This window comes from Sciurus vulgaris (genome assembly GCF_902686455.1).
Source record: "Sciurus vulgaris genome assembly, chromosome: 4".
Lineage (NCBI taxonomy): Eukaryota > Metazoa > Chordata > Mammalia > Rodentia > Sciuridae > Sciurus > Sciurus vulgaris.
This window is the reverse complement of record NC_136464.1, coordinates 85,125,410-85,142,599: the sequence shown is the minus strand read 5'-3', so window position 1 is coordinate 85,142,599 and position 17,190 is coordinate 85,125,410. Positions and strand designations below refer to the sequence as shown.

Here is a 17,190-nt window from a genome sequence, read left to right as displayed (position 1 = left end):
GAAGAAAACAAATTCTGTGACAATAAAGACAAGGATTTACAGAATATAGGCCTACATAGCTCTAGCTCTGCAGATTTGTGTAATTTGGTGAATACTTATGTTTCAGTAAATTATCTTTTACAATGTACAGAGGCAGTGCTATTATATCATATATCTGTTATTTAATAAATGTCCTGTGGATTAAGAATTAGAATAGGTTATAATTTGTTCTTGCTGTCCATTCATTATCATCCAGTGCTTTTACTTTATAGTTACTAATCAATCTGTTTATCATCTATGTTTATCAGCAAAAAGCAAACCCAATTCTATTGCTAATATTAAAAGGTTATTGGTTACCAAAAATAAAACAAAAGATACTGCCTCAGATTACCGTGTTTTTAAATTTTCTAGGTGATAGAACTTTCATTTATTTTCCTGCCCACAAAAATGCCTTGACCTGAGCTTGTTTGGAATTTAATACACCCACACTTTCATAAAATTGTAGTTTTTAAACACTTCTTAGAGATGATCTGGCTAATGGCAGGATGACATTGGTCATCTGTTTTCCTCAAATTATACATTACTCCAACTGCCACAAGATATACTGAATAGAGAAGAAAGCTACAAACAATGAAATCCCAGGATATAAATGCTAAATATATCTTCACTTCAAGAACAGGCTAATAATGAGCTCATTTAGCTATATACACCATTCATTTGTCATGCAGTATATAGGACCATAATGCAGCACTTATATTGTTATTTATGTTTCCATGTGTATGAACTGCCTAGACAGCTAGACCAGAAGGTTTCACAGGAAGATGTATTCCTTATTTGAATGCTTAAATTTTGGCAAAATTGCCTATATTTATTTAGTAGGAGATAGATTTGGAATACACACACACCCACATACTACATACGTACATATATATGTATTTCATCCTATATGTTAAAGGACAGGCCAGAAGGTACTTCAAATATAAATTATTTTACAAATAAAAAGAAAAATATGTAGTAATATATAAGAATGTACACCAATTTAAAAAAAAAAAAAAAAGGATTTGAAGACTCAAAATAATTCAGTTACCCACAGCAGGCATTCTGGAATGTCCTCCTACATTAAATGCTAAAATGTGAACAAAGACACTAAAAGCAGTTGTAAGAACTGCATAATAGCCACAAAAGAGAACTTTGAAATCACAATTGAAATGAGATCTGAAGTGGACGTCAAGTCTTTGTATAATGTCACCATCCAGTCAAGGCAAGCCTTGGAAAGTAGGAAATAAGACCTCTATATTATACAATGTATTAGCCTGTTCTGTGTTGCCCATGACAAAATACCTTAGGCGGGGTGTTTTATAAAGAAATAAAGATTACTTAGCTCACAATTCTGGAGGGTTGAGGGCTATGACTGCCTCTGCTCTGCTGTAGTGAGGGACTCATGGTACATGGCATCACAATAACAGGAGTGCATGTGGAAGACACATGCAGAAGAATTCAAGGGAAATGCTATATTGCAAGACCTGCAGCTGTATCTTCTGGGGGTAGTGGCTCATGACATAATTACCTTCTATAGTCCCTACCTCATTTTGCACCAACTCAGCACAGCACACAGGAGACCACCTCTACAGCACATGAAACTTTTGGGACAAACTGTAGCAAGCATGAATCTATTCATGAAGGGTGTGTAGCCCCAAATCAATGACAGTGGAAGGACAAAAAGAAAATTACTATAAAGACTGGAAATACTAAATATAATCTCTCACACAAGTTTCTACTTAAAAGCCTTCCTGTTACAGGCTTAATGTTTAAATATACATCATGTGTTAAGTGGAAAACTTCCAAAACAACATCCTTAATCAAAATTTCCTTGGGATCCATGAAATTTTGCTTTTGTTTCTGGAAATTCAATATATGTTTTTATTATTATCTGTACCTCTTAAAATAAGGAGCTCAGATATTGATTTTTATCATTTTATTATTTTATATTTTTTAAAACCACTGAATTTAAAATATAAGGACTTGGCACTTGCAAATAAAGCTATAGGAAAAGGATATTTTAACCCTACAGAAAGTTGGTATCCATGTACTAATAACAAACCAATAGACTTCATGTTAAAAGATTTATTAAGGAAAAATTGTCAATGTATAATGATAATCGGTTCACCAAGAAAACAAGACTTCTAAACAATTATATGCCTCATATTGGAAGCTAAGATAGCTTCTAAATACATAGAGCAGAAATATATATAATAGCACGGACAAAGTTTCATGAAAAACGATCAAATTCATCATTATGATGGTAAAGAAAAATTCTCGGAATGGAACAGAAAGATTGAATAAAACACATGAGTTAAGGACACAGACATATTAAACAACAGATATGCTAAACAGTTCTCACCAATAAGACTCAACAATTTTTCTCTAACTCATAATGAAGTTTTTCCTTTTAAATGGAACATGTGGTACTCCATAAACCTCAATAAATTGTAAGGAATTGGTCATAAGATCATACTCTGTAGCATTCAATCATGTAGTCAAAAACTAAGAGATAATTTAAATGAACGCTTATATTTGAGAACTTTAAAGTTTCTTCACATAGGTTTTGGATTGTGTAATAAATATAATAGGTACTTTGTAGATTTAATGAAAATTAAAAGATAAAATAGTAAAATATATGAGATTCAACTACAGAAAATTTAAAGAAATTTTAAGGGCTTAGTAGACTAATCATCCAGCTTAAGGAGTTAGGGGAAAAGAAAACAGTAAAAATCACAAAGTAGAAGTTCATAAGTATAACATTAAATATCATAAAGCACTTACACAAAGAGAAAAATAGCTACAAGTATGTCATTTGAAAAGACTACATAGAAAAATCTTGGGCAAATTGATCAGAAAAAATGAGAAAGGGACTACTGATCATCATTAGAAACATCATATACAGTTAAAACATAAGACCTAGGAAAGATAAGGATATTATTTTTAAAAGTATCTGAAAAGTAGATGAAATAATATGAAAGCAAAACAAATATTGAGTATTTAATGAGGGAGAGTTTTCTAGAATATCCTTTTCTACTATAATGTGATTGGAAGAAAGTAAAATCAGTTTTGAAAAAATACCCAAGACCCAGATGGTTCTAAGAACTCATTTCAATATTATGTAAACTATTTCACTGAGTGAAAAGAGTTAAAATTCTTCCCAATTAGTCTTAGAAGAACACTATATCAACATCAGACAAGGACAATGTATGAATGTCAGAGTTCTCCAGAGAAATAAGACCAGTAGGAAGTATATACAGAAGGCAATGTGTCACAAGGAATGAACTTCCCTGATTACAGAGATGGGCCAGTCCCAGAGTCTGCAGGGTGTGTCAACAAGCAGAAGCCCCAGGAGAGACAATGATGTACATTCTATGCTGAGTTCAAAGACCAGAGAATCAGGAAGAGTGATGGTGTCCCTATCCTAAAGGATGGGAATCTCAAGAAGCAGGAAAAGATGATGCTTTAGTTCAAATTTCTAAGTATGAAACATCCACTCTTCCAGTTTGAAGACTGTCAGAAAACAGGAATCTCTCTTACTTGGGAAGCCACACCTTTTTGTTCTGTTGTCAGAACCAACTGATTGAACAATGTCCACCCACATCAGGGAGGATAATCTGTTCCTCTCGATCTACCAACTTAAATGTTAATTTCATTCAAAAATACCCTCACAGAAACACCCAGAATAATGTTTTTTTTTTTTTTTTCAAATATGTGGGCAACCAGAGGCACAGTAAAATTGACACATATAATTAGACATCGCAAAATAGAAAAATATTAACACTCTCACTCATGAATATACATGCAGAAAACCCTAATTGTCAAATCAAATCTAACAATGCATATAATTTCATATCTATCTGTATCTAAGATAGATGCAGATGTAATTTATTTCTTTTAAGCAAATTTAAACATTAAAAAGTATTTTCATTGTAAAATGCAGAAAAAAGGTAGCATTTAAGTTATATATAAAATTATTTTAAAAATGAAATTAGAAGGAAATGTATACAATCTGGTTCTAAAATCAGTCAGCAATGTTCATCTTTTTGATGAAATCACAAGTGCATTTTCTTTCAGAATCAGAAATAAGGCAATAATAACCACTATTAATGCTTTCTTTAAAACTGGTACCTCTCAAATGACATTCATTCAGTGAACTGAAACAAGAAAAATAAATATGTGAAGATTCAAAGCAAAGTAGGTGCTTATACATGAGCACAATGATTATCTCCTCTAGAAATTTAAGTAAAAGAATGTAGCAATTTTGAGGATATTAGAATACGCATATTATATTTTTAAAAGATTTAAAAATATGTAATTTGCTTCCAAGTTAAAGTAATTATAAAACTGTCTAACAAACTTGAATGTAGTTATGGAAAAAATTAACACTATAGAAAGGGAATGAGGTTTAAAGGACTGATACACTAAATTAGGATGATTACATCTTACAAATGTCAATTCTTCATAATTTCTGAATAATTCAATGTGATCGCAACCAGAGGAAACTGAAAAGATAGTTCTAAATTGTGTGTAAAAGTGTAAAGTGCTAATAATAAAGTGACCCTGGATTAAAACAGGGTGTGTGTACTACTTTACTATAGGTCAGGATACATCATTAAATGGTAGAAATTTAAATACTATGGTAAAAGAAAATGATTGATATAGTCCAGAGCAGCAAAATCAAATCTGAATGCATCATGTTGAATACTTGAAAATGTATTGTGTAAGTGAGCTGGCAATGTAGAAGGACTGGGAAAAGGAGATGTTTCAACTGTTGAAGTAATTGCTTCCTGTATGAAAAAAAAATATTAATTCACATTTACCATAATAATTCACATTCCAAGTGAATTAAATAATGCAAAAATAAATTTAAAAATTATATTTTATGTGTTTGTTTTTATGTGTTTGGTGAAAGGAAAGATTTTTTTTTATATAAGAGTCAAAAAGTACTTAGTAAAATTGCTGGCATTAAACTCCAGTGGAAAAAAAATTCCAAGGATAACAGACAGAGCAAAGACACCCATTCAGAAAAGGTGGAAAATATTTACCACAGTTACAAGATAAAATCCAGTATATATTAAGATGGTCTGCAAATCCATAAGAATAAGACAAACTTGTGCACACAGTCACACACACAGATAACCCAACAGAAAGCATAACAAAAGTTATAAACAAGCAATTCATGGAAGAACATAAGTGACCAATAAATATATATATATATATATTATTTTTGCATGGAAAAAATTTATTGTACTGAAATGTGTACATCCTACTATTAAAAAAAACAAAGTAGCAAATTTGCTGGTGCCATAATTTATTTAACCTGTTTTACTGGGACAGACTAATAGTCAATGCCAACTCAGTATAACTTCAAGTTTGATGAGCTTGTATTTTACCCCACTTCTAAACCTGATGAATTTTAAATAGCACACAGCATTAAATTGACATTTATTGTTCTATAAATCATGAGACCCAAAGGAATGCTAAATAGACAAAACTCTCATAAAACAACTGAGAAACTTGCTTCTTTCAGAACCAAGTGACTGGTACAGGAAACGTGGTCACACAAAAGCAAAGGGAGAAGGACAAAAAGGAAAACTCTCCTCCTACGTGGCCTATAGGAGTAACATATTTCCAAACCTAAGATGAAAATAATGAGACAGTGCTTCTTTGTAGCAAATAATTAACCCCTTTATGAATAAAACCAAAGGCCAAAGTTTTGACCTAGTGAAGTCATTTGTCTTCTGGGAGAGATTTCAGACTTACAATTAATCATTCCTATTTCCACCTGAACAAAGATGAGGATCAAATGGTACATTCAAGCCAAAAGAGCTTAGTAAACAGATGCTGTAATTGAAAGGTTTAAAAATTCAGTCTGCTACACCACGGGGCTCAAAAATGCTTGTTGATGAATTCTGGGAAGGCTCTGAGCAAAGGGAGAAGCAAAAGAAGAAAACAGGATTCCTTTTGGGGGGGGAAAAGTATGCTAGCAAGCTCTTTATGAAAGATTCATACTTTAAGTAAAAGTCATTGTGTGGTTATTAAAAACCTCTCAAACACCAGAATGTTTATTCATGATTGTACATCTGAGAAGAGACTAAGGGATTTTTTTGGGGGGGGGGTACATTTTAGTGTTAGATTTATGATATCTAGTGTTTCCATGAATGATTTCATCTTGTTCATAACAAAGATCCCTTAACACCAAGTCAGAAGCTACCAACAATAAAACTTTGTGCCCCCTACCTACATCAACTATTTCCAATGTCTGGGGTGGGCCTTTAAAAATGCTTAAGGACAGGAGGGCATGGGGTGGAGAAAGAAGGAAATGAGAAAGAAAACCAGGTTTAAAAGGCAAGGAAGCTTCAAAAAATGAAAACCAGAAACTAAAATGCTAAAATTGGAAGCAGAGGCAAAAAAAAGTTTTTCAATAAATCTGTGACAAAGCAAAAACACAAGTCTATTAGGATTTACACTGATCCTCTCAACAAGGTACTCCTGATAATGCAGTTTGCTTCACGCCCATCTTCCTGGCTTGGATCCTCTCCAGTCTGGCATGATCATTTCAGACCTATACCCTTAGACATGATTTCTCCCGAGGTGCCGAGCCTCTTACCTGACCACCACCGCCACATCAGCACAGTCCATCTCTCTGCTGATGGATTCCTTTCTGGCTCCACAATTGCACTGTCCCCCATCTCCTCCCCAGGTCAGAATAAGGTTCAGGCAATAAAAACCAAACTGGCACAGAAAGGTAAATGCCCATGGTTAAGTTTTACATTCATTTCCAAACTACATACAGTATAAAAAGCCAGCAAAGGCTGCTTCTGGGAACTGTATCTACTGGCCTCTGCCACAGCAGGCAGCCATGCCTGCCCCATGGCCTCCAGAGCGGGATGCATACTGTCCCGACATGCTTGCTCTCACAAGGATGCTTGGCTATGGCAGTGACAGTGAGATTTGCCTCTCATACAGCTCATTAGAAAGGTCACCTGTGTTTTCAATATGAAACATTTCATATGGTAAAATCCAATCCCAAGACTTCTTGGATTCAGTCTTTACACACTTTTAGCATGACTTTATTTGGTACTGGATATAGTTCAGTCTACATAAGACATCACTTCAAAATTATGTGGATACCATCATTATTTTCAGCTTTTACTGTAGAGAATAAAAACAACTCTCATCTTGAAAGTTCTGAACCATCTGATCACTAACAAGAATGTGGATGCCAGTGGGACCCTGTCTGTAAACCTGGTTAATTTGATGGAGAGGAATATTAAACACCAATGCAAGTTTTCGAGCAACTTCTGAGGCAACCATTTCTTTCAAGTAGATTGCATGGTAAACGTAAGGCGTCCCACTGCCATTCTCACCTCCACTGCCTGCAGCTTGCTGCTGTGCTTGCAGCGCGGCGCTAGGCTGCTCCTGGCAGACATAGGTGGTTAAGTGAGGCCTAACCGACCTAAATTAGAAGTTTTGTTTTCTTGGCAACAAACCCAGTCGTCTTCAAGAAATCAGTACTGCCCATGTGCATTGCTACCAGTCTTTCAGTCTACCTCTGCCCTCATCAGTGCCTGCATCATATCTGGGCCTGCCCTTGACTTCAGTGAATTATAGAGCCGAATTCCATCGGCTGCACCACAAATTTGAACTAAATCTTCCTTCGTCAGTTTTAATAAGTCGGCACCTGAAAAATTAGAAAACAGTCTTGTGTAGGAAGAGAATCTGTTTTTGAGCAGCCACTGCTGTGTTTCCTGGGTTGTAGCTGAAGGTTGAATTTGTTCACCAGATGCCTGTAAAACTCCATCTCCCTGATTTGGGGAAGAATTGCTGTCTGGGACACTGCAAGTGCTCTGCTGGGAAGAGGTGAAAGTGGGCGCTGGTGAAGGGCTGTTATTCGCATAGGTTGTGGGGGTATCAGGCCACGGAGAACACTGTGAACACTCTGTATCATAGGATGGTTGATACTTTTCTTTGTCATGAGCTGTTCTCTTTTCCATCTTTTCTCGGTCAGTTTTTTGTTTTCTGTCCGCACCTTTAGGCTTAAAAACTTTAATTTGGCAACTAGCCGAGTGAAGATGATCTGTGTATTCTCCATTTTTATTCTGCTTAAAGGCGTCAACCTGGATCCTGAAAGGTACTCCCTTTTCACCACCATGTTTCCGTGGAGTAAATTCTGTGCTGATGCAGTGTAGCTGAATAAAAGCAGATGTGCGTTTTGCAGGGTCCCACAGAAATTCGACTGCGTTTAACCGACTTGGATTTGTCCTCATGTCGAATATTCCCACAGACATTGAATATCTAAATCAAGAAGTCTGTCTCCTGGGCGATTCCATTTCCAACCTTCAAGTTGCTGATGCTCTGTATGTTGTAGCCGTCTGCCATGGAATACAGCCCTTATGATGCTCTTTACCAATTTTCCACTGATCTCAGGCATATCTCCCATTTTCCGATTATCCAACATCCGAATTTCCTAAGACTGACCTTGGTTCAAGTAAGTGAGTGTTTTCATCATGCAGTTTTACTGCTGGTGATGTGGCAGCACACATCACATATTGAAAGGGTGGGTGTTTCGTTTCACCATCCAATGGAAGGCTGGGATCTTCCTGCTTGAAAATGGGCAATGCCAACACATCACTCATGCTGTAGGCACCGGCGCCCAGCTCCTGCCAGACGCCCGAGAGGCTGGCATCGAAGTCGCGCACCAGCCCAGACTCGATCACCTCGTCCATCTTGAGTACCCAGGCCATCTTCCGGGGCAGAGGGGCCCAAGCTCCGCGGGTGCGTCCTGGGGGAGGGCGCCGGTGAAGCCTCCAGCGGCAGGGCGAGTGGTCACCAGCGGCAGCCCGGGAGGCAGTGGAGACGAGAGCGGCCAAGGCCCAGCTGGCAGGGCACAGGGAGCCGGCGAGAAGTTGCAGCGGGAGCGACCCGGCAGCCGGCAGCGCCTCCCTCCCACAGACACCGGCCCCGCGCCTCATGCCGCCGCCGCCGCCGCCGCCGCCGCCGCCGCCGCCGCCGCCGCGGCCGACTGCCCTCTGCGCAGCTCCCGCTGCAGCCGCCGCCACAGCCCGCCCCGCCCCACCCCGGGGCCCTGGGCGCAGCCGGCTCCCACGACTCCGCGGGGGCGAGTCCTAAACATCTTAAGATTCAAAATTTCAAGAGTAATCATGAAAATGTGAAGTAATTAAATCACACGTGGAAATAAAATTGATATTTGGAATAGAAATTTTTTTCTTCCTTTCAGTGAGTGAATGCCAGGTGTAGGAGAAGATGTAAAGCAATGGGTACTCACACGTACCCCTGAAGAGAAGCTGGTGCCACCTTTCCAGGGCACAAATGGGAGACAACGTAGCAACACTGAAGGCCTGCAGACTATGGCCAGCAGTTTACTCCAAGGCATAAACTTAAAGAAACACTCTTATGAGTATTTCAGGAGACTTGGACATAAATATTTATTTATAAAACAAAAATCTAAAAGATTCTTTTTGGGAGCATAAATTGATATTTTTGGTATTACATGCCTTAGCATGGTTTCATTTGTTTTGCAATATTTTACCTCTTAATCTGTGCCATAGGTTTGGGTATTTAGTATTATTTTTATATCTTTTTGCAGTCTAACATTTGATTATGTTAAAAAAAAAAAAAAAACAGGCTATAAACAGCACATTCATGGGAAATCAAGGCATGTAACATTACCCTGGGAATGGCCTCTTCTTTAACCAAAGGTCACTTTTCCTTTCAGGGATTCTGTTCTAAATAACTGTGTTCTTTAGATTCTGCAACTAGATAAAATAGCCACCATAGATTTAAAAATGCACATTTAAATCCTGTCTCTTTTCCTTTTGAATTATTGCTGAAATCTGTCCACTGCTCTTCATGTCGATCATCATTAGGTGCCATAATATCTTTACCTGGAAAACTGCAAAAAGTCTGGCATTTGGTCTCTATGTACCCATTTATATTTCTCTTCAATCTATTTTTCTATCCTGCTTTGTAGATGAGAAAATGTTAGTTTGAAAGTTCATATTTTAGATTCTTACGTGGTTTCCTCTTGCTTCTGGCAATAAAGTTGAAACATGGAATTTGATCTCGAAATGTTGTATGAGCATGGCACTCTTTTCTCAGACCCTATTTACCCAAGTGTTTTAATTTTTAAAGTCTCTCATGGTGCCTCTTAAACCAGGGACTTTGCATGTGCTTCCCCTCTACTTCAAGCAAGTTTTTAATAACCCTTTTTTTAAATAAACTTTTCCTGGTAGTAACTTTTCAGCTCAGAATCACTGATGAGGGAAAACTTCTTCGAATCCCCTGATGACATCTGTCCCACTGCAATGGTGCCAATCTCAGATTTAATAATGATCCAAATGCGTAGTTGATCCTTTGATTAGCCTTTCTCTTTCCCACCGTATTGAGCAATTAGTATGTCTTCTATGGCCTCCTGGTAACAAGTATTGCTAGTTCTGCATTGATATAGAGCTGGTGCTCAATAAATATTATTAGAATAGATAAAATTGGTCCATGATAATTCCATTTAGAGGAAGCTCTGAATTAAAAACAATTAGAAAAACTTGGTAAATGCCTTGGAATGGAAGTTCATATTCTTGAGGGTGTCTGAACATAGAAAACCTTTCTGGTAGGAGAAAAAGAAGAGAGCAGAGGAGATGGAAGTCATATACACAGAGGAGTGGAAAAGTGAGAAGAGAAAAAGGGGAAGGAGAGAGAGGAGGGGGGGAAAGATGAAACGTGGGGAGAGGAAGGAGTTTTAAAATGATACAAAGGTCCATGGGAAAAAGGAGAAATCTTCCAATATTCATATATCTTACTTTTCTACATTTAATATTTCTTGCCTTAGTCTGAGTTTTTTACAGCATTAATAATGGCCATTATTATCTTATTTTTGATTTATAAGGAAAAGGTACTTAAGGTTTCATCATAAAGGCAAAAATTACTGATGTGCTGACCTGCCATAACTAGCCAGAGACTAAAACCATTTGGGGTTAGAGGTTGAATGGGTTGGAATAGGGAATTTTTAAAAACTGATTTTATCCACTTGCAGAAAAATAAAATCCAAATTTGATAATACCAAATGTGTTAAATATAAATGTCCTTGTGTATAGACCTGAGATTATTTTTAAATTTGTATTTCCATTTCTGTGTGGCAGAAACATCTTAATCTGCCATGTAACCACCAGAACATCATAGATTTTACTAGTACTAACCTTTATCTGGTTTTCTTAGATCCACTGTGCACTTTGGTGGCCTCAAGGTGGTCTTCTCAGTGCTCTCCTCCACTTGTAATTCCTTCACATGCTCACATGAGGCCTCAGTTCCCACATCTAGCAGTAAATGGCAGCACTGGAGTCCAAACCCGGGTGTGTGCAAATGCCAAACGCAAAGGCTACTGAACAGTTCATTAAACAGTTCTGTGTCTTCAGGCTCCACGTATCTTTCCAGAACTCTTTTTTTTTTTTTTTTTTTGTTTCCTGTTCACATAGAATATCTCTTCATTCCTTTGCTTGCTGATATAAAACCCGCTGAATTTTTTCTAACGTCAAGGTAGCATGTGATTGCATCACCCAGTATTTTGAACAGACAGGCAGCAACCATTTTGAGGCAATGAACTCCTGGAGGACAGAGATTGTTTCTTGCTTCTCTTTACATCCCGAGAATTGCAGGGCCCTCGTGGAATTGTGTTCTAATCTGCATGGAAACTCAGGCAGAGGAATCCTTGGTGGTGGATTTTAACAGGGATGGGCCTGGGAGCAGGTCTCACAGACACAGAGGTTGACATTTAAGCTGCAAACATGAACAAGGAAAGATACCATAAAGCTAAAGACAAACAGACTGAACAAAAGCATTGCACCTCAATTGGTCCATTTCTTTTTTCACAGGGATATAGGTTAGGAATTCCAAAACCATGTCATTTGTATGGTAGACTTGCATAAATAAATACAAAGAAAACCAGGTTCCTTGGTGCTGGAGAATTTACAATGAAAGAAAAAGTGGAAGCTAGAACAAGTCCTGTGGCTTTAGACTAAAGATAAACCAATTTAGACAAAAAAAACCATACATACATATACATATATGTATATATATGTTTGTATGTATATATATATACACACACACACACACACACACACACACACACACAGTATTGTCTCCCTTATCTGTGGTTTCATCTTCTGAGGTTTCTGTTACCTGTGGTCAATTTTGGTCTGAAAATATTAGGTGAAACACTCCAGACATGAACAATTTATCAGTTCTAACTTGCAAGCTGCCCTGAGTGGGTCATAAAATCTTCCATCATTTCACTTCATCTCACCTGGGTTATGAATCTTTCTTTAATCCAATTCAAGTAAATTTTATTTTACTAAATAATATTCCCAAAGCACAAGAGTAGTGATGCTGGCAATTTATATATGCCATCAAGAAACCATAAAATGCTTACCTTATGTGAGCTTGTAAAAGTTCTCAACTTAATAAGGGTAAAAATAAATTGCATGTTGAAGTTGTCATATTATTGTCATATTATTATATATAATGTGGTAATTGTTTTATTTTGCTATCAATCCCTTACTGTGTCTACTTTATAAATGAAGATTTATCATAAAAGTATAAGAAAAATGTAATATATCATATATATTGTTTCAGGCATCTCCTTGGGGACTTGAAATATCTGTTGTGTATGAGGGAGACGCCTGTACACACACACACAGATGGACACAAAAAAATCTAGAGGTGTACGTGTATATATTAACACAATACGCATGTGTATATTAACGCACAATATATGTGTACATATATACATGATACATAAACCAACTGTATGTACATACACACATATACGTACATAATGGTTATATCCATTGTGTGGAGCTAGAAGCATTGTTATCCAGTAGTGAGCACATCCTGCACACATGTCTTGTAAGGCCATTATTCAATATAAGAATTATTCAATCAAAAGCTTCTTAATGAAATGACTGACTCAATGGCTTTGAAAGAGAAAATAAAGACAATCCTGGGACACCTTGCAAGACCAGAAAGTGAAAAAGTACTTAAAACACAAAAATATCCAAGAATTCATATTTAAACAAATAAATGTTTGAGAAATAAAGATAAAAAATTCAACCACTCTTACAAGAGTCAAATTCATAAGTACATAAATAATCAGAAAATGGAAAATCTCTATTAATACATCACTAATAAATTTCTGGGAAAATTCCCCTGATGAATGCTAAAGAGTGAAATTTTCAGTAGACAAAATATTTGCATACTCTGAAACTATGTTCTCCCAAATATTTAGTAATTGACTATAGAAAAATTTTAAGTTTATAGTGGAGAAATCCAACAGTCTTCACTTTTGTCAAGTGTTCTAAATTGCCAGTAAAAACATGTGAATATCACATACCCCTGAAATAATGCACTAAGGACACATCAACTCTGTGTCCTTTTACTGCCTTGTCTCAAAACTAACCTTAACAGAACTGTAGACAATCTCAAATTGAAGGTCATTCTACACTGTTGCTGCCTTTTTGAAATGACATGAAAAGTATAAAAGAAAATCATGAAATATATCATGAAAGTCAGGAATGACTAAGGAATTGTTTCAAAAGCGAGGGGGACTACAATGACATGACAGCTAAGCCCATGTGAGATCCTGGATTAGATTTTGAAACAGAAAATGAATTAGTGAAAAAAATGGTCACCTTAGTTATGATTTCATCAGGGTTATTCTATAGTTTCGATCTTAAATGTCCCTTAAAAGCCCATGTTTTATAGGCTTAGTCTTTCAGTTTAGAACTGTTGGGAGGTCACGGAAACTTTAAGAGGTGAGACGTAGTACAGAAGTCTTCAATCACTGAGGTAAGCCCTCAAAGGGAGTCGTAGGACTCTGGTCTCTTTGTTTCTCTTTTACTTTCCTACTATAATGTGACTGGCTTTGCACTAAAATGTTTCTGCCATGTTGAACCTTAACACAGGTCCAAAGCAGTTTCATGGACTGCAACTTCTAAAACTGAGCCAAAAAAAAACTTTTTTCTTTAGTAGTTGATTATCTCAGGTATTTCTTTACAATAATGGAAAGCAGACAAACATAATTTAAGAAGGAATAAATATTCTATTTTAGGTGGTCAAAAAAGGGATAGTAGATCAAGAGTATGTGGGGGACCTCTTTGTACTACATTTTTAGTTTTTGCCCATGGTAAAGCTAAGAACTGTAGGCCCCAGGCAATTCCTTCTATCTTTAAAAGATATTAAGGAAGCATGGGCAGGCATCACCAGAAACTAATATCAGGAAAATGGGGACATATTTACTGCTCAGAGATCTTTATAAGACTGGTTTAGTCATTCAATGGGTGAGACGAAATTATGAAACAATAATGTCAGTATTGGGGGGTTGTCCTGTGAAATTTTTATTTTCCTATGAAAAACATGATATAAAACAGTGCATGAATAGAATTTAAGATGGAAGTATCCCTATTGTCAAATACAGTTCCTTACTGTTTTTTCAAACATGAAAAAATATTTTGCCCTTCATACATAGGCAAATACCAGCCAATGCAGATTACTGTTTTTCTCTCAAACTTCAATGTGCTCTTTTGCTGGGCGAGATGGGAGTAAACTCTGATGTAGGCCATAGAGAAATAGACTGAGTTGGAATAGCTGCAAGGCTCTAAAAATGGAGTCCAGTGACACCTTGAGATGCAGATTGAATGACAACTTGATGGAAATAATTCTGAGGAACTATTTTAGAAGACTAGAATCTTTTCGGACCCCCAGAAGACCCATAATACACAAGTGAAATTTAAATAAAAATGTATTGCATGTGGAAAGAGATGAGGTTAGGAAGGAAGAGAGGAAGGAAGAAAGGAAGGAAGGAGGGCAGGCTGGGAGGGAGGGCTAGGAGGGAGGGAAAAGGGGTGGTGGAGAAAGAGAGGGAAATTTATGATATAACTTTCATGAATATCTTGTAGAGTAACTAGACAAATAAATTAGTATAAATTTAGAGGAGAGAAGAGGTAGAATGTATATTTTAGAAATAAAAACTGGAGTGAGGAAGAGAATGAATCACATCCAGTGGGGGATATGATCCATATCATATCCCCTACTCTACGAAAACATAAGAGACCTACCTGGTAGAGACCTGGGGCCCTAGACTATCCTCTGGGACCTAGCATTCCTGCGTGACTTAGGACACATTAATAAATCTTTCAGACTAATATATGCAGATGTCAAACTAGAAAATATCTGATAAGTGAATTTACCTAAGAGTAAATTCTTGTATTTATTATAGTAAAACTAGAGTTGCCATTTCCAATAGCATAATTTTAGGCAAATATCAATACCAGGAGAGCTTCACCAAATCTAGCTTAAAAATATAAGAATATAAGTTGTTCATACTGACAATAGGATACTTAAAATTTTGCCATTATTCTTAATGGGGAAATGTAATAAAATTATCATTTTCTTTTTAATTTAGGAAGATGAAAACCATTTTTATTTGTGTACTAGCCATAAAAATTTCTGTTGCCTCTGATACATTAGCAGAATTTAATCCTGGAAACAAATAAGTAAGAGGTTTGAAAAATAGCTACTATTTTAAGTATTGAGCCTAGAGGAAAGGAATCTGCCATCACCAAAAAATAAAATAAAATAAAATAAAATAAAATAATATATGACTAATGACAGGAAAGAAAAAGGAGTTGTAAAAGGAATTAAGAGAATTATAACAGTTCTATGTTTTTATTATTATTTTTTATTATTTAAACAAGTGGGATACATGTTTCTCTATTTGTACATGGAGTCAAGGCATACCATTTGTGTAATCATAAATTTACATAGGGTAATGTTGTTTGATTCATTCTGTCATTTTTCCCTTCCCCCGACCCTTCCCACCCCTCTTTTCCCTCTATACAGTCCTTCCTTCCTCCATTCGAACCACCCTCCTTCTCCATATTCCTAAACCTAACCCTAACCCTAACACTAACCCCTCCTACCCCCATTATATGTCCTCATCCGCTTATCAGCGAGATCATTCGTCATTTAGTTTTCTGAGTTTGGCTTATCTCACTGAGCATGATATTGTCCAATTTCATCCATTTGCCTGCAAATGACATAATTTTATCATTCTTCATGGTGGAGTAATATTCCATTGTATATATATGCCACAGTTTCTTTATCCATTCATCAACTGAAGGGCATCTAGGTTGATTCCACAATCTGGCTACGGTGACTTGAGCACCTATGAACATTGATGTGGCTGTATCTCTGTAGTATGCTGATTTTAAGTCCTTTGGGTATAGGCCAAGGAGTGGGATAGCTGGGTCAAATGGTGGTTCCATTCCAAGCTTTCTGAGGAATCTCCATACTTCTTTCCAGAGTGGCTGCACTAATTTGCAACCCCACCAGTGATGTATGAGTGTACCTTTTTCCCCATATCCTTGCCAACACCTATTGTTGCTTGTGTTCTTGATAATCACATTCTAATTGGGGTGAGATGAAATCTTAGGGTAGATTTGATTTGCATTTCTCTTATTAATAGAGGTGTTGAACATTTTTTCATATATCTGTTGATTGCTTGTACATCTTCTTCTGTGAAGTGTCTGTTCATTTCCTTAGCCCATTTGTTGATCGGATTATTTGTATTCTTGGTGTAGAGTTTTTTGAGTTCTTTATAGGTTCTGGAAATTAGCGCTCTATCTGAAGTATGAGTGGCAAAGATATTCTCCCACTCTGTAGGCTCTCTCTTCACATTACTGATAGTTTCCTTTGCTGAGAGAAACCTTTTTAGTTTGAATCTATCCCAGTTGTTGATTCTTGCTTTTATTTCTTGTGCTATGGGAGTTCTGTTAAGGAAGTCTGATCCTAAGCCAACAAGTTGAAGATTTGGACCTACTTTTTCTTCTGTAAGATGCAGGGTCTCTGGTCTGATTCCAAGGTCCTTGATCCATTTTGAGTTGAGTTTTGTGCAGGGTGAGAGATAGGGGTTTAATTTCATTCTGTTGCATATGGTTTTCCAGTTTTCCCAGCACCATTTGTTGAAGAGTCTATCTTTTCTCCATTGCATATTTTTGGCACCTTGGTCTAGTATGAGAAAATTGTATTTATTTGGGTTTGTGTCCATGTCCTCTATTCTGTCCCATTGATCTACCTGTCTATTTTGGTACCAATATG

At 36.7% G+C, this 17,190-nt stretch overlaps 1 protein-coding gene and 1 pseudogene across 2 annotated transcripts in view; both read right to left on the bottom strand.

Moving 5' to 3' along the window:
* LOC306660151 (ubiquitin-protein ligase E3A-like) overlaps positions 1-17,190 on the bottom strand; it is a 71,784-nt gene that overhangs the window by 38,270 nt on the left and 16,324 nt on the right.
* LOC306660185 (upstream-binding protein 1-like) lies at positions 6,139-8,768 on the bottom strand (annotated as a pseudogene). Its single transcript has 2 exons — positions 7,615-8,768; positions 6,139-7,480 (listed from the first exon to the last, which is right to left on the bottom strand). The product of its transcript is annotated as an upstream-binding protein 1-like (transcript).